General features: G+C 36.0%; 11 non-coding genes across 11 annotated transcripts; all 11 read right to left on the reverse strand.

The window, feature by feature from the left end:
* Window positions 1-477: 477 nt before the first annotated feature.
* TRNAD-GUC (transfer RNA aspartic acid (anticodon GUC)) lies at window positions 478-549 on the reverse strand. Its single transcript has one exon. It is a non-coding gene; the product is annotated as a tRNA-Asp (tRNA).
* A 654-nt stretch (window positions 550-1,203) lies between these two features.
* On the reverse strand, window positions 1,204-1,275 carry TRNAD-GUC (transfer RNA aspartic acid (anticodon GUC)). The gene has a single exon. It is a non-coding gene; the product is annotated as a tRNA-Asp (tRNA).
* A 652-nt stretch (window positions 1,276-1,927) lies between these two features.
* On the reverse strand, window positions 1,928-1,999 carry TRNAD-GUC (transfer RNA aspartic acid (anticodon GUC)). The gene has a single exon. It is a non-coding gene; the product is annotated as a tRNA-Asp (tRNA).
* A 4,973-nt stretch (window positions 2,000-6,972) lies between these two features.
* On the reverse strand, window positions 6,973-7,044 carry TRNAD-GUC (transfer RNA aspartic acid (anticodon GUC)). The gene has a single exon. It is a non-coding gene; the product is annotated as a tRNA-Asp (tRNA).
* A 627-nt stretch (window positions 7,045-7,671) lies between these two features.
* Window positions 7,672-7,743, reverse strand: TRNAD-GUC (transfer RNA aspartic acid (anticodon GUC)). The gene has a single exon. It is a non-coding gene; the product is annotated as a tRNA-Asp (tRNA).
* Window positions 7,744-8,386: 643 nt separating this feature from the next.
* Window positions 8,387-8,458, reverse strand: TRNAD-GUC (transfer RNA aspartic acid (anticodon GUC)). The gene has a single exon. It is a non-coding gene; the product is annotated as a tRNA-Asp (tRNA).
* Window positions 8,459-9,085: 627 nt separating this feature from the next.
* Window positions 9,086-9,157, reverse strand: TRNAD-GUC (transfer RNA aspartic acid (anticodon GUC)). Its single transcript has one exon. It is a non-coding gene; the product is annotated as a tRNA-Asp (tRNA).
* A 1,345-nt stretch (window positions 9,158-10,502) lies between these two features.
* Window positions 10,503-10,574, reverse strand: TRNAD-GUC (transfer RNA aspartic acid (anticodon GUC)). Its single transcript has one exon. It is a non-coding gene; the product is annotated as a tRNA-Asp (tRNA).
* Window positions 10,575-14,062: 3,488 nt separating this feature from the next.
* Window positions 14,063-14,134, reverse strand: TRNAD-GUC (transfer RNA aspartic acid (anticodon GUC)). The gene has a single exon. It is a non-coding gene; the product is annotated as a tRNA-Asp (tRNA).
* Window positions 14,135-16,261: 2,127 nt separating this feature from the next.
* TRNAD-GUC (transfer RNA aspartic acid (anticodon GUC)) lies at window positions 16,262-16,333 on the reverse strand. The gene has a single exon. It is a non-coding gene; the product is annotated as a tRNA-Asp (tRNA).
* Window positions 16,334-18,376: 2,043 nt separating this feature from the next.
* On the reverse strand, window positions 18,377-18,448 carry TRNAD-GUC (transfer RNA aspartic acid (anticodon GUC)). The gene has a single exon. It is a non-coding gene; the product is annotated as a tRNA-Asp (tRNA).
* Window positions 18,449-18,698: the final 250 nt, after the last annotated feature.

The following is an 18,698-nucleotide window of genomic DNA, read 5'->3' on the forward strand; positions in this document are numbered from 1 at the left end:
ATTGATTAAAATAAATACCTATCTATCGATCTGTCTATCTATCTTTCTATCTATCTATGTATATGTATATATATATATATATATATATATATATATATATATATATATATATATACAATCAGCTCACTTTACCATTTGCAGCTTATAACCATTTACCACCAGGGGTCACTACTAACAAAAAGCATCCACTCCACTTCTAAATCCAGCCCCTAGAGTTGAGCAGAAGCATAAGATTCCCCACTGCTTCATTCCATTTTCCATTAGATTACAGATGTAAATTGTTTTTGATGGTATGGTCTGTGCAGATTGAAATATTCAGAGCATATTCTGACTTTTAGTTAACACATCTGTAAGCAATTTGGCCATCACTGAATTCAACGTTTATCTCAATCGTAATAGAGAAGGATAATGACAAATATAGTTTACAATGTTATTAAGTACATCATTTTATTTAATTGTGTGAATAAAAGGAATCGTCTCCCCGTCGGGGAATTGAACCCCGGTCTCCCGCGTGACAGGCGGGGATACTGACCACTATACTAACGAGGACATATTGGCTTCAGTTCAACAGTGCTCACCTCCATGAGGTTAGGGCATGCCCTCAATCAATTCACAGTATTGTAATGGGCAGCTTTGCTTCTTTTGGTTAGGCGAAGCAATCTTTTTTCATAAATGATTACAAATCAGAAATTCCTAGCCAAAAATAATCTGCTTTAATAAGAAATGATTGATTAAAATAAATACCTATCTATCGATCTGTCTATCTATCTTTCTATCTATCTATGTATATGTATATATATATATATATATATATATATATATATATATATATATATATATACAATCAGCTCACTTTAACATTTGCAGCTTATAACCATTTACCACCAGGGGTCACTACTAACAAAAAGCATCCACTCCACTTCTAAATCCAGCCCCTAGAGTTGAGCAGAAGCATAAGATTCCCCACTGCTTCATTCCATTTTCCATTAGATTACAGATGTAAATTGTTTTTGATGGTATGGTCTGTGCAGATTGAAATATTCAGAGCATATTCTGACTTTTAGTTAACACATCTGTAAGCAATTTGGCCATCACTGAATTCAACGTTTATCTCAATCGTAATAGAGAAGGATAATGACAAATATAGTTTACAATGTTATTAAGTACATCATTTTATTTAATTGTGTGAATAAAAGGAATCGTCTCCCCGTCGGGGAATTGAACCCCGGTCTCCCGCGTGACAGGCGGGGATACTGACCACTATACTAACGAGGACATATTGGATTCAGTTCAACAGTGCTCACCTCCATGAGGTTAGGGCATGCCCTCAATCAATTCACAGTATTGTAATAGGCAGCTTTGCTTCCTTTGGTTAGGAGAAGCAATCTTTTTTCATAAATGATTACAAATCAGAAATTCCTAGCCAAAAATAATCTGCTTTAATAAGAAATGATTGATTAAAATAAATACCTATCTATCGATCTGTCTATCTATCTTTCTATCTATCTATGTATATGTATATATATATATATATATATATATATATATATATATATATATATATACAATCAGCTCACTTTACCATTTGCAGCTTATAACCATTTACCACCAGGGGTCACTACTAACAAAAAGCATCCACTCCACTTCTAAATCCAGCCCCTAGAGTTGAGCAGAAGCATAAGATTCCCCACTGCTTCATTCCATTTTCCATTAGCTTACAGATGTAAATTGTTTTTGATGGTATGGTCTGTGCAGATTGAAATATTCAGAGCATATTCTGACTTTTAGTTAACACATCTGTAAGCAATTTGGCCATCACTGAATTCAACGTTTATCTCAATCGTAATAGAGAAGGATAATGACAAATATAGTTTACAATGTTATTAAGTACATCATTTTATTTAATTGTGTGAATAAAAGGAATCGTCTCCCCGTCGGGGAATTGAACCCCGGTCTCCCGCGTGACAGGCGGGGATACTGACCACTATACTAACGAGGACATATTGGCTTCAGTTCAACAGTGCTCACCTCCATGAGGTTAGGGCATGCCCTCAATCAATTCACAGTATTGTAATAGGCAGCTTTGCTTCTTTTGGTTAGGAGAAGCAATCTTTTTTCATAAATGATTACAAATCAGAAATTCCTAGCCAAAAATAATCTGCTTTAATAAGAAATGATTGATTAAAATAAATACCTATTTATCGATCTGTCTATCTATCTTTCTATCTATCTATGTATATGTATATATATATATATATATATATATATATATATATATATACAATCAGCTCACTTTACCATTTGCAGCTTATAACCATTTACCACCAGGGGTCACTACTAACAAAAAGCATCCACTCCACTTCTAAATCCAGCCCCTAGAGTTGAGCAGAAGCATAAGATTCCCCACTGCTTCATTCCATTTTCCATTAGATTACAGATGTAAATTGTTTTTGATGGTATGGTCTGTGCAGATTGAAATATTCAGAGCATATTCTGACTTTTAGTTAACACATCTGTAAGCAATTTGGCCATCACTGAATTCAACGTTTATCTCAATCGTAATAGACAAGGATAATGACAAATATAGTTTACAATGTTATTAAGTACATCATTTTATTTAATTGTGTGAATAAAAGGAATCGTCTCCCCGTCGGGGAATTGAACCCCAGTCTCCCGCGTGACAGGCGGGGATACTGACCACTATACTAACGAGGACATATTGGCTTCAGTTCAACAGTGCTCACCTCCATGAGGTTAGGGCATGCCCTCAATCAATTCACAGTATTGTAATAGGCAGCTTTGCTTCCTTTGGTTAGGAGAAGCAATCTTTTTTCATAAATGATTACAAATCAGAAATTCCTAGCCAAAAATAATCTGCTTTAATAAGAAATGATTGATTAAAATAAATACCTATCTATCGATCTGTCTATCTATCTTTCTATCTATCTATCTATGTATATGTATATATATATATATATATATATATACAATCAGCTCACTTTACCATTTGCAGCTTATAACCATTTACCACCAGGGGTCACTACTAACAAAAAGCATCCACTCCACTTCTAAATCTAGCCCCTAGAGTTGAGCAGAAGCATAAGATTCCCCACTGCTTCATTCCATTTTCCATTAGATTATAGATGTAAATTGTTTTTGATGGTATGGTCTGTGCAGATTGAAATATTCAGAGCATATTCTGACTTTTAGTTAACACATCTGTAAGCAATTTGGCCATCACTGAATTCAACGTTTATCTCAATCGTAATAGACAAGGATAATGACAAATATAGTTTACAATGTTATTAAGTACATCATTTTATTTAATTGTGCGAATAAAAGGAATCGTCTCCCCGTCGGGGAATTGAACCCCGGTCTCCCGCGTGACAGGCGGGGATACGGACCACTATACTAACGAGGACATATTGGCTTCAGTTCAACAGTGCTCACCTCCATGAGGTTAGGGCATGCCCTCAATGAATTCACAGTATTGTAATAGGCAGCTTTGCTTCTTTTGGTTAGGAGAAGCAATCTTTTTTCATAAATGATTACAAATCAGAAATTCCTAGCCAAAAATAATCTGCTTTAATAAGAAATGATTGATTAAAATAAATACCTATTTATCGATCTGTCTATCTATCTTTCTATCTATCTATGTATATGTATATATATATATATTACCTACTGGCGGTCGCCAGTAGGTAGTTATAGTTAGGACCACGTTTCCATAGGAAAACCTCAACATTCTATTTTGAATAACTTTGGCGCCGGTCGACGAATCCTCGCGAATTTCTCAAAATAGGTGGGGCGCTACGCTCCGCTCCTACCCTGAAAGTCTCGGGGGGATTCGTCAAGCGGGGGCTGAGATAAAAGGGGGGTCCCAAAACGCGTTTTTCCCATGCATTTTTCCATAGGACCTTTAGAACGAGCTACAGCCCGAACGGCTGAACAGAATTACTAGAAATTTGGCAGAGAGGTAGTCCCTAGGTCAAGGAAGTGCCTTTTGTAGGTTTGGTGTAAATCTGTTCAGTAGATTCTGAGAAAATAGCCTTTAAATCAATATATATATCTGAGCCCGCTTACGGTACGCTTACCGTACGCTTACCGTACGCTTACCGTAAGCTTACGGTGGCGTGCGCGAGCGCGATTCTGATTGGCTCTTAGATCTTAGTAAACATTCGAATCGGCCGAAACCAGGAAGCGGCGTCCGCCATTTTGTCTCTCGCACTGAGTGTTGTTTATCAAACATGATGGCCAAAAACATGTTACGGGGCTGTTTTGACAACTCCCTCCCACATAGTCATGTTGAGGGAGTCCCCAAACATCCCCCAAGAGCAAAAACGGTTTTATTTTTTTTTCGGCAATTTCGCGGGGTACGCTTACCGTACGCTTACCGTACGCTTACCGTAAGCTTACCGTACGCTTACGGTAAAAAAATAAAAATAAAAAAAACACTATCCACACTTACCCCACCCCCTGTGCTTTTGGTGGCCGCAGGCCACCAAATGTGCAGGGCTTATTAATAGAGAAAAAAAACGTAATTTTGGCAACATGAAATTATAAAATCGAAATAAAAAAAACACTATCCACATTGACCTCACCCCCTGTGCTTTTGGTGGCCGAAGGCCACCAAATGTACAGGGCTTATTAAAGTTGATAAAAACCGTGCACGGAACGAACTGCGTTAAGTGGGCGCGCACGCCACAAATGGCGTAAAGTAACTTAGCATTTAAAAAACCGTACAAATTCACTGAAAAAACCATAGGTTTCACACACGTTATAGTTAGGAAATAGCATTTAAAAAACCTTGCTAATTCACTGAAAAAACCATAGGTTTCACACATGTTATAGTTAGCTGGACATTTTACTGATAAAAAACCAATGAAATTCCCCCGTTATAGTTACTGTAGGCAACTATAACTCACGCGACCGTAATCCTCTGCTGATGACATATGTGTCTTTATGAAAAAAAAATATTTGTAATATATGTATAGCTAAAATTTAATGGAAGAAGATATGGGCAAATAAGTGTCTAAATACAGTATTAGCATCAGCAGAGGATTGCGGTCGCGTGAGTTATAGTTGCCTACAGTAACTATAACGGGGGAATTTCATTGGTTTTTTATCAGTAAAATGTCCAGCTAACTATAACATGTGTGAAACCTATGGTTTTTTCAGTGAATATATATATATATATACAATCAGCTCACTTTACCATTTGCAGCTTATAACCATTTACCACCAGGGGTCACTACTAACAAAAAGCATCCACTCCACTTCTAAATCTAGCCCCTAGAGTTGAGCAGAAGCATAAGATTCCCCACTGCTTCATTCCATTTCCATTAGATTATAGATGTAAATTGTTTTTGATGGTATGGTCTGTGCAGATTGAAATATTCAGAGCATATTCTGACTTTTAGTTAACACATCTGTAAGCAATTTGGCCATCACTGAATTCAACGTTTATCTCAATCGTAATAGACAAGGATAATGACAAATATAGTTTACAATGTTATTAAGTACATCTTTTTATTTAATAGTGTGAATAAAAGGAATCGTCTCCCCGTCGGGGAATTGAACCCCGGTCTCCCACGTGACAGGCGGGGATACTGACCACTATACTAACGAGGACATATTGGCTTCAGTTCAACAGTGCTCACCTCCATGAGGTTAGGGCATGCCCTCAATCAATTCACAGTATTGTAATAGGCAGCTTTGCTTCTTTTGGTTAGGCGAAGCAATCTTTTTTCATAAATGATTACAAATCAGAAATTCCTAGCCAAAAATAATCTGCTTTAATAAGAAATGATTGATTAAAATAAATACCTATTTATCGATCTGTCTATCTATCTTTCTATCTATCTATGTATATGTATATATATATATATATATATATATATATATATATATATATACAATCAGCTCACTTTAACATTTGCAGCTTATAACCATTTACCACCAGGGGTCACTACTAACAAAAAGCATCCACTCCACTTCTAAATCCAGCCCCTAGAGTTGAGCAGAAGCATAAGATTCCCCACTGCTTCATTCCATTTTCCATTAGATTACAGATGTAAATTGTTTTTGATGGTATGGTCTGTGCAGATTGAAATATTCAGAGCATATTCTGACTTTTAGTTAACACATCTGTAAGCAATTTGGCCATCACTGAATTCAACGTTTATCTCAATCGTAATAGAGAAGGATAATGACAAATATAGTTTACAATGTTATTAAGTACATCATTTTATTTAATTGTGTGAATAAAAGGAATCGTCTCCCCGTCGGGGAATTGAACCCCGGTCTCCCGCGTGACAGGCGGGGATACTGACCACTATACTAACAAGGACATATTGGCTTCAGTTCAACAGTGCTCACCTCCATGAGGTTAGGGCATGCCCTCAATCAATTCACAGTATTGTAATAGGCAGCTTTGCTTCCTTTGGTTAGGAGAAGCAATCTTTTTTCATAAATGATTACAAATCAGAAATTCCTAGCCAAAAATAATCTGCTTTAATAAGAAATGATTGATTAAAATAAATACCTATCTATCGATCTGTCTATCTATCTTTCTATCTATCTATGTATATATATATATATATATATATATACAATCAGCTCACTTTACCATTTGCAGCTTATAACCATTTACCACCAGGGGTCACTACTAACAAAAAGCATCCACTCCACTTCTAAATCTAGCCCCTAGAGTTGAGCAGAAGCATAAGATTCCCCACTGCTTCATTCCATTTCCATTAGATTATAGATGTAAATTGTTTTTGATGGTATGGTCTGTGCAGATTGAAATATTCAGAGCATATTCTGACTTTTAGTTAACACATCTGTAAGCAATTTGGCCATCACTGAATTCAACGTTTATCTCAATCGTAATAGACAAGGATAATGACAAATATAGTTTACAATGTTATTAAGTACATCATTTTATTTAATTGTGTGAATAAAAGGAATCGTCTCCCCGTCGGGGAATTGAACCCCGGTCTCCCGCGTGACAGGCGGGGATACTGACCACTATACTAACGAGGACATATTGGCTTCAGTTCAACAGTGCTCACCTCCATGAGGTTAGGGCATGCCCTCAATCAATTCACAGTATTGTAATAGGCAGCTTTGCTTCTTTTGGTTAGGAGAAGCAATCTTTTTTCATAAATGATTACAAATCAGAAATTCCTAGCCAAAAATAATCTGCTTTAATAAGAAATGATTGATTACAATAAATACCTATTTATCGATCTGTCTATCTATCTTTCTATCTATCTATGTATATGTATATATATATATATATATATATACAATCAGCTCACTTTACCATTTGCAGCTTATAACCATTTACCACCAGGGGTCACTACTAACAAAAAGCATCCACTCCACTTCTAAATCTAGCCCCTAGAGTTGAGCAGAAGCATAAGATTCCCCACTGCTTCATTCCATTTCCATTAGATTATAGATGTAAATTGTTTTTGATGGTATGGTCTGTGCAGATTGAAATATTCAGAGCATATTCTGACTTTTAGTTAACACATCTGTAAGCAATTTGGCCATCACTGAATTCAACGTTTATCTCAATCGTAATAGACAAGGATAATGACAAATATAGTTTACAATGTTATTAAGTACATCATTTTATTTAATTGTGTGAATAAAAGGAATCGTCTCCCCGTCGGGGAATTGAACCCCGGTCTCCCGCGTGACAGGCGGGGATACTGACCACTATACTAACGAGGACATATTGGCTTCAGTTCAACAGTGCTCACCTCCATGAGGTTAGGGCATGCCCTCAATCAATTCACAGTATTGTAATAGGCAGCTTTGCTTCTTTTGGTTAGGAGAAGCAATCTTTTTTCATAAATGATTACAAATCAGAAATTCCTAGCCAAAAATAATCTGCTTTAATAAGAAATGATTGATTAAAATAAATACCTATTTATCGATCTGTCTATCTATCTTTCTATCTATCAATGTATATGTATATATATATATATATATATATATATATATATATATATACAATCAGCTCACTTTACCATTTGCAGCTTATAACCATTTACCACCAGGGGTCACTACTAACAAAAAGCATCCACTCCACTTCTAAATCTAGCCCCTAGAGTTGAGCAGAAGCATAAGATTCCCCACTGCTTCATTCCATTTCCATTAGATTATAGATGTAAATTGTTTTTGATGGTATGGTCTGTGCAGATTGAAATATTCAGAGCATATTCTGACTTTTAGTTAACACATCTGTAAGCAATTTGGCCATCACTGAATTCAACGTTTATCTCAATCGTAATAGACAAGGATAATGACAAATATAGTTTACAATGTTATTAAGTACATCATTTTATTTAATTGTGTGAATAAAAGGAATCGTCTCCCCGTCGGGGAATTGAACCCCGGTCTCCCGCGTGACAGGCGGGGATACTGACCACTATACTAACGAGGACATATTGGCTTCAGTTCAACAGTGCTCACCTCCATGAGGTTAGGGCATGCCCTCAATCAATTCACAGTATTGTAATAGGCAGCTTTGCTTCTTTTGGTTAGGAGAAGCAATCTTTTTTCATAAATGATTACAAATCAGAAATTCCTAGCCAAAAATAATCTGCTTTAATAAGAAATGATTGATTAAAATAAATACCTATTTATCGATCTGTCTATCTATCTTTCTATCTATCTATGTATATGTATATATATATATATATATATATACAATCAGCTCACTTTACCATTTGCAGCTTATAACCATTTACCACCAGGGGTCACTACTAACAAAAAGCATCCACTCCACTTCTAAATCTAGCCCCTAGAGTTGAGCAGAAGCATAAGATTCCCCACTGCTTCATTCCATTTCCATTAGATTATAGATGTAAATTGTTTTTGATGGTATGGTCTGTGCAGATTGAAATATTCAGAGCATATTCTGACTTTTAGTTAACACATCTGTAAGCAATTTGGCCATCACTGAATTCAACGTTTATCTCAATCGTAATAGACAAGGATAATGACAAATATAGTTTACAATGTTATTAAGTACATCATTTTATTTAATTGTGTGAATAAAAGGAATCGTCTCCCCGTCGGGGAATTGAACCCCGGTCTCCCGCGTGACAGGCGGGGATACTGACCACTATACTAACGAGGACATATTGGCTTCAGTTCAACAGTGCTCACCTCCATGAGGTTAGGGCATGCCCTCAATCAATTCACAGTATTGTAATAGGCAGCTTTGCTTCTTTTGGTTAGGAGAAGCAATCTTTTTTCATAAATGATTACAAATCAGAAATTCCTAGCCAAAAATAATCTGCTTTAATAAGAAATGATTGATTAAAATAAATACCTATTTATCGATCTGTCTATCTATCTTTCTATCTATCTATGTATATGTATATATATATATATATATATATATATATATATATATATATACAATCAGCTCACTTTAATATTTGCAGCTTATAACCATTTACCACCAGGGGTCACTACTAACAAAAAGCATCCACTCCACTTCTAAATCCAGCCCCTAGAGTTGAGCAGAAGCATAAGATTCCCCACTGCTTCATTCCATTTTCCATTAGATTACAGATGTAAATTGTTTTTGATGGTATGGTCTGTGCAGATTGAAATATTCAGAGCATATTCTGACTTTTAGTTAACACATCTGTAAGCAATTTGGCCATCACTGAATTCAACGTTTATCTCAATCGTAATAGAGAAGGATAATGACAAATATAGTTTACAATGTTATTAAGTACATCATTTTATTTAATTGTGTGAATAAAAGGAATCGTCTCCCCGTCGGGGAATTGAACCCCGGTCTCCCGCGTGACAGGCGGGGATACTGACCACTATACTAACAAGGACATATTGGCTTCAGTTCAACAGTGCTCACCTCCATGAGGTTAGGGCATGCCCTCAATCAATTCACAGTATTGTAATAGGCAGCTTTGCTTCTTTTGGTTAGGAGAAGCAATCTTTTTTCATAAATGATTACAAATCAGAAATTCCTAGCCAAAAATAATCTGCTTTAATAAGAAATGATTGATTAAAATAAATACCTATTTATCGATCTGTCTATCTATCTTTCTATCTATCTATGTATATGTATATATATATATATATATATATACAATCAGCTCACTTTACCATTTGCAGCTTATAACCATTTACCACCAGGGGTCACTACTAACAAAAAGCATCCACTCCACTTCTAAATCTAGCCCCTAGAGTTGAGCAGAAGCATAAGATTCCCCACTGCTTCATTCCATTTCCATTAGATTATAGATGTAAATTGTTTTTGATGGTATGGTCTGTGCAGATTGAAATATTCAGAGCATATTCTGACTTTTAGTTAACACATCTGTAAGCAATTTGGCCATCACTGAATTCAACGTTTATCTCAATCGTAATAGACAAGGATAATGACAAATATAGTTTACAATGTTATTAAGTACATCATTTTATTTAATTGTGTGAATAAAAGGAATCGTCTCCCCGTCGGGGAATTGAACCCCGGTCTCCCGCGTGACAGGCGGGGATACTGACCACTATACTAACGAGGACATATTGGCTTCAGTTCAACAGTGCTCACCTCCATGAGGTTAGGGCATGCCCTCAATCAATTCACAGTATTGTAATAGGCAGCTTTGCTTCTTTTGGTTAGGAGAAGCAATCTTTTTTCATAAATGATTACAAATCAGAAATTCCTAGCCAAAAATAATCTGCTTTAATAAGAAATGATTGATTAAAATAAATACCTATCTATCGATCTGTCTATCTATCTTTCTATCTATCTATGTATATGTATATATATATATATATATATACAATCAGCTCACTTTACCATTTGCAGCTTATAACCATTTACCACCAGGGGTCACTACTAACAAAAAGCATCCACTCCACTTCTAAATCTAGCCCCTAGAGTTGAGCAGAAGCATAAGATTCCCCACTGCTTCATTCCATTTTCCATTAGATTATAGATGTAAATTGTTTTTGATGGTATGGTCTGTGCAGATTGAAATATTCAGAGCATATTCTGACTTTTAGTTAACACATCTGTAAGCAATTTGGCCATCACTGAATTCAACGTTTATCTCAATCGTAATAGACAAGGATAATGACAAATATAGTTTACAATGTTATTAAGTACATCATTTTATTTAATTGTGCGAATAAAAGGAATCGTCTCCGAGTCGGGGAATTGAACCCCGGTCTCCCGCGTGACAGGCGGGGATACTGACCACTATACTAACGAGGACATATTGGCTTCAGTTCAACAGTGCTCACCTCCATGAGGTTAGGGCATGCCCTCAATGAATTCACAGTATTGTAATAGGCAGCTTTGCTTCTTTTGGTTAGGAGAAGCAATCTTTTTTCATAAATGATTACAAATCAGAAATTCCTAGCCAAAAATAATCTGCTTTAATAAGAAATGATTGATTAAAATAAATACCTATTTATCGATCTGTCTATCTATCTTTCTATCTATCTATGTATATGTATATATATATATATATATATATATATATATATATATACAATCAGCTCACTTTACCATTTGCAGCTTATAACCATTTACCACCAGGGGTCACTACTAACAAAAAGCATCCACTCCACTTCTAAATCTAGCCCCTAGAGTTGAGCAGAAGCATAAGATTCCCCACTGCTTCATTCCATTTCCATTAGATTATAGATGTAAATTGTTTTTGATGGTATGGTCTGTGCAGATTGAAATATTCAGAGCATATTCTGACTTTTAGTTAACACATCTGTAAGCAATTTGGCCATCACTGAATTCAACGTTTATCTCAATCGTAATAGACAAGGATAATGACAAATATAGTTTACAATGTTATTAAGTACATCTTTTTATTTAATAGTGTGAATAAAAGGAATCGTCTCCCCTTCGGGGAATTGAACCCCGGTCTCCCGCGTGACAGGCGGGGATACTGACCACTATACTAACGAGGACATATTGGCTTCAGTTCAACAGTGCTCACCTCCATGAGGTTAGGGCATGCCCTCAATCAATTCACAGTATTGTAATAGGCAGCTTTGCTTCTTTTGGTTAGGCGAAGCAATCTTTTTTCATAAATGATTACAAATCAGAAATTCCTAGCCAAAAATAATCTGCTTTAATAAGAAATGATTGATTAAAATAAATACCTATCTATCGATCTGTCTATCTATCTTTCAATCTATCTATGTATATGTATATATATATATATATATATATATATATATATATATATATATACAATCAGCTCACTTTAACATTTGCAGCTTATAACCATTTACCACCAGGGGTCACTACTAACAAAAAGCATCCACTCCACTTCTAAATCCAGCCCCTAGAGTTGAGCAGAAGCATAAGATTCCCCACTGCTTCATTCCATTTTCCATTAGATTACAGATGTAAATTGTTTTTGATGGTATGGTCTGTGCAGATTGAAATATTCAGAGCATATTCTGACTTTTAGTTAACACATCTGTAAGCAATTTGGCCATCACTGAATTCAACGTTTATCTCAATCGTAATAGAGAAGGATAATGACAAATATAGTTTACAATGTTCTTAAGTACATCATTTTATTTAATTGTGTGAATAAAAGGAATCGTCTACCCGTCGGGGAATTGAACCCCGGTCTCCCGCGTGACAGGCGGGGATACTGACCACTATACTAACGAGGACATATTGGCTTCAGTTCAACAGTGCTCACCTCCATGAGGTTAGGGCATGCCCTCAATCAATTCACAGTATTGTAATAGGCAGCTTTGCTTCTTTTGGTTAGGAGAAGCAATCTTTTTTCATAAATGATTACAAATCAGAAATTCCTAGCCAAAAATAATCTGCTTTAATAAGAAATGATTGATTAAAATAAATACCTATTTATCGATCTGTCTATCTATCTTTCTATCTATCTATGTATATGTATATATATATATATATATATATATATATATATATATATATATATATATATATATATACAATCAGCTCACTTTAACATTTGCAGCTTATAACCATTTACCACCAGGGGTCACTACTAACAAAAAGCATCCACTCCACTTCTAAATCCAGCCCCTAGAGTTGAGCAGAAGCATAAGATTCCCCACTGCTTCATTCCATTTTCCATTAGATTACAGATGTAAATTGTTTTTGATGGTATGGTCTGTGCAGATTGAAATATTCAGAGCATATTCTGACTTTTAGTTAACACATCTGTAAGCAATTTGGCCATCACTGAATTCAACGTTTATCTCAATCGTAATAGAGAAGGATAATGACAAATATAGTTTACAATGTTATTAAGTACATCATTTTATTTAATTGTGTGAATAAAAGGAATCGTCTCCCCGTCGGTGAATTGAACCCCGGTCTCCCGCGTGACAGGCGGGGATACTGACCACTATACTAACGAGGACATATTGGCTTCAGTTCAACAGTGCTCACCTCCATGAGGTTAGGGCATGCCCTCAATCAATTCACAGTATTGTAATAGGCAGCTTTGCTTCCTTTGGTTAGGAGAAGCAATCTTTTTTCATAAATGATTACAAATCAGAAATTCCTAGCCAAAAATAATCTGCTTTAATAAGAAATGATTGATTAAAATAAATACCTATCTATCGATCTGTCTATCTATCTTTCTATCTATCTATGTATATATATATATATATATATATATACAATCAGCTCACTTTACCATTTGCAGCTTATAACCATTTACCACCAGGGGTCACTACTAACAAAAAGCATCCACTCCACTTCTAAATCTAGCCCCTAGAGTTGAGCAGAAGCATAAGATTCCCCACTGCTTCATTCCATTTCCATTAGATTAGAGATGTAAATTGTTTTTGATGGTATGGTCTGTGCAGATTGAAATATTCAGAGCATATTCTGACTTTTAGTTAACACATCTGTAAGCAATTTGGCCATCACTGAATTCAACGTTTATCTCAATCGTAATAGACAAGGATAATGACAAATATAGTTTACAATGTTATTAAGTACATCATTTTATTTAATTGTGCGAATAAAAGGAATCGTCTCCCCGTCGGGGAATTGAACCCCGGTCTCCCGCGTGACAGGCGGGGATACTGACCACTATACTAACGAGGACATATTGGCTTCAGTTCAACAGTGCTCAACTCCATGAGGTTAGGGCATGCCCTCAATGAATTCACAGTATTGTAATAGGCAGCTTTGCTTCTTTTGGTTAGGAGAAGCAATCTTTTTTCATAAATGATTACAAATCAGAAATTCCTAGCCAAAAATAATCTGCTTTAATAAGAAATGATTGATTAAAATAAATACCTATTTATCGATCTGTCTATCTATCTTTCTATCTATCTATGTATATGTATATATATATATATTACCTACTGGCGGTCGCCAGTAGGTAGTTATAGTTAGGACCACGTTTCCATAGGAAAACCTCAACATTCTATTTTGAATAACTTTGGCGCCGGTTGACGAATCCTCGCGAATTTCTCAAAATAGGTGGGGCGCTACGCTCCGCTCCTACCCTGAAAGTCTCGGGGGGATTCGTCAAGCGGGGGCTGAGATAAAAGGGGGGTCACAAAACGCGTTTTTCCCATGCATTTTTCCATAGGACCTTTAGAACGAGCTACAGCCCGAACGGCTGAACAGAATTACTAGAAATTTGGCAGAGAGGTAGTCCCTAGGTCAAGGAAGTGCCTTTTGTAGGTTTGGTGTAAATCTGTTCAGTAGATTCTGAGAAAATAGCCTTTAAATCAATATATATATCTGAGCCCGCTTACGGTACGCTTACCGTACACTTACCGTAAGCTTACGGTGGCGTGCGCGAGCGCGATTCTGATTGGCTCTTAGATCTTAGTAAACATTCGAATCGGCCGAAACCAGGAAGCGGCGTCCGCCATTTTGTCTCTCGCACTGAGTGTTGTTTATCAAACATGATGGCCAAAAACATGTTACGGGGCTGTTTTGACAACTCCCTCACACATAGTCATGTTGAGGGAGTCCCCAAACATCCCCCAAGAGCAAAAACGGTTTTATTTTTTTTTCGGCAATTTCGCGGGGTACGCTTACCGTACGCTTACCGTACGCTTACCGTAAGCTTACCGTACGCTTACGGTAAAAAAATAAAAATAAAAAAAACACTATCCACACTTACCCCACCCCCTGTGCTTTTGGTGGCCGCAGGCCACCAAATGTGCAGGGCTTATTAATAGAGAAAAAAAACGTAATTTTGGCAACATGAAATTATAAAATCGAAATAAAAAAAACACTATCCACATTGACCTCACCCCCTGTGCTTTTGGTGGCCGAAGGCCACCAAATGTACAGGGCTTATTAAAGTTGATAAAAACCGTGCACGGAACGAACTGCGTTAAGTGGGCGCGCACGCCACAAATGGCGTAAAGTAACTTAGCATTTAAAAAACCGTACAAATTCACTGAAAAAACCATAGGTTTCACACACGTTATAGTTAGGAAATAGCATTTAAAAAACCTTGCTAATTCACTGAAAAAACCATAGGTTTCACACATGTTATAGTTAGCTGGACATTTTACTGATAAAAAACCAATGAAATTCCCCCGTTATAGTTACTGTAGGCAACTATAACTCACGCGACCGTAATCCTCTGCTGATGACATATGTGTCTTTATGAAAAAAAAATATTTGTAATATATGTATAGCTAAAATTTAATGGAAGAAGATATGGGCAAATAAGTGTCTAAATACAGTATTAGCATCAGCAGAGGATTGCGGTCGCGTGAGTTATAGTTGCCTACAGTAACTATAACGGGGGAATTTCATTGGTTTTTTATCAGTAAAATGTCCAGCTAACTATAACATGTGTGAAACCTATGGTTTTTTCAGTGAATATATATATATATATACAATCAGCTCACTTTACCATTTGCAGCTTATAACCATTTACCACCAGGGGTCACTACTAACAAAAAGCATCCACTCCACTTCTAAATCTAGCCCCTAGAGTTGAGCAGAAGCATAAGGTTCCCCACTGCTTCATTCCATTTCCATTAGATTATAGATGTAAATTGTTTTTGATGGTATGGTCTGTGCAGATTGAAATATTCAGAGCATATTCTGACTTTTAGTTAACACATCTGTAAGCAATTTGGCCATCACTGAATTCAACGTTTATCTCAATCATAATAGACAAGGATAATGACAAATATAGTTTACAATGTTATTAAGTACATCTTTTTATTTAATAGTGTGAATAAAAGGAATCGTCTCCCCGTCGGGGAATTGAACCCCGGTCTCCCGCGTGACAGGCGGGGATACTGACCACTATACTAACGAGGACATATTGGCTTCAGTTCAACAGTGCTCACCTCCATGAGGTTAGGGCATGCCCTCAATCAATTCACAGTATTGTAATAGGCAGCTTTGCTTCTTTTGGTTAGGCGAAGCAATCTTTTTTCATAAATGATTACAAATCAGAAATTCCTAGCCAAAAATAATCTGCTTTAATAAGAAATGATTGATTAAAATAAATACCTATCTATCGATCTGTCTATCTATCTTTCTATCTGTCTATGTATATGTATATATATATATATATATATATATATATATACAATCAGCTCACTTTAACATTTGCAGCTTATAACCATTTACCACCAGGGGTCACTACTAACAAAAAGCATCCACTCCACTTCTAAATCCAGCCCCTAGAGTTGAGCAGAAGCATAAGATTCCCCACTGCTTCATTCCATTTTCCATTAGATTACAGATGTAAATTGTTTTTGATGGTATGGTCTGTGCAGATTGAAATATTCAGAGCATATTCTGACTTTTAGTTAACACATCTGTAAGCAATTTGGCCATCACTGAATTCAACGTTTATCTCAATCGTAATAGAGAAGGATAATGACAAATATAGTTTACAATGTTATTAAGTACATCATTTTATTTAATTGTGTGAATAAAAGGAATCGTCTACCCGTCGGGGAATTGAACCCCGGTCTCCCGCGTGACAGGCGGGGATACTGACCACTATACTAACGAGGACATATTGGCTTCAGTTCAACAGTGCTCACCTCCATGAGGTTAGGGCATTCCCTCAATCAATTCACAGTATTGTAATAGGCAGCTTTGCTTCTTTTGGTTAGGAGAAGCAATCTTTTTTCATAAATGATTACAAATCAGAAATTCCTAGCCAAAAATAATCTGCTTTAATAAGAAATGATTGATTAAAATAAATACCTATTTATCGATCTGTCTATCTATCTTTCTATCTATCTATGTATATGTATATATATATATATATATATATATATATATATATATATATACAATCAGCTCACTTTAACATTTGCAGCTTATAACCATTTACCACCAGGGGTCACTACTAACAAAAAGCATCCACTCCACTTCTAAATCCAGCCCCTAGAGTTGAGCAGAAGCATAAGATTCCCCACTGCTTCATTCCATTTTCCATTAGATTACAGATGTAAATTGTTTTTGATGGTATGGTCTGTGCAGATTGAAATATTCAGAGCATATTCTGACTTTTAGTTAACACATCTGTAAGCAATTTGGCCATCACTGAATTCAACGTTTATCTCAATCGTAATAGAGAAGGATAATGACAAATATAGTTTACAATGTTATTAAGTACATCATTTTATTTAATTGTGTGAATAAAAGGAATCATCTCCCCGTCGGGGAATTGAACCCCGGTCTCCCGCGTGACAGGCGGGGATACTGACCACTATACTAACAAGGACATATTGGCTTCAGTTCAACAGTGCTCACCTCCATGAGGTTAGGGCATGCCCTCAATCAATTCACAGTATTGTAATAGGCAGCTTTGCTTCCTTTGGTTAGGAGAAGCAATCTTTTTTCATAAATGATTACAAATCAGAAATTCCTAGCCAAAAATAATCTGCTTTAATAAGAAATGATTGATTAAAATAAATACCTATCTATCGATCTGTCTATCTATCTTTCTATCTATCTATGTATATATATATATATATATACAATCAGCTCACTTTACCATTTGCAGCTTATAACCATTTACCACCAGGGGTCACTACTAACAAAAAGCATCCACTCCACTTCTAAATCTAGCCCCTAGAGTTGAGCAGAAGCATAAGATTCCCCACTGCTTCATTCCATTTCCATTAGATTATAGATGTAAATTGTTTTTGATGGTATGGTCTGTGCAGATTGAAATTTTCAGAGCATATTCTGACTTTTAGTTAACACATCTGTAAGCAATTTGGCCATCACTGAATTCAACGTTTATCTCAATCGTAATAGACAAGGATAATGACAAATATAGTTTACAATGTTATTAAGTACATCATTTTATTTAATTGTGTGAATAAAAGGAATCGTCTCCCCGTCGGGGAATTGAACCCCGGTCTCCCGCGTGACAGGCGGGGATACTGACCACTATACTAACGAGGACATATTGGCTTCAGTTCAACAGTGCTCACCTCCATGAGGTTAGGGCATGCCCTCAATCAATTCACAGTATTGTAATAGGCAGCTTTGCTTCTTTTGGTTAGGAGAAGCAATCTTTTTTCATAAATGATTACAAATCAGAAATTCCTAGCCAAAAATAATCTGCTTTAATAAGAAATGATTGATTAAAATAAATACCTATTTATCGATCTGTCTATCTATCTTTCTATCTATCTATGTATATGTATATATA

This window comes from Triturus cristatus, chromosome 4_1 (genome assembly GCF_964204655.1).
Source record: "Triturus cristatus chromosome 4_1, aTriCri1.1, whole genome shotgun sequence".
Taxonomy (NCBI): Eukaryota; Metazoa; Chordata; class Amphibia; order Caudata; family Salamandridae; genus Triturus; species Triturus cristatus.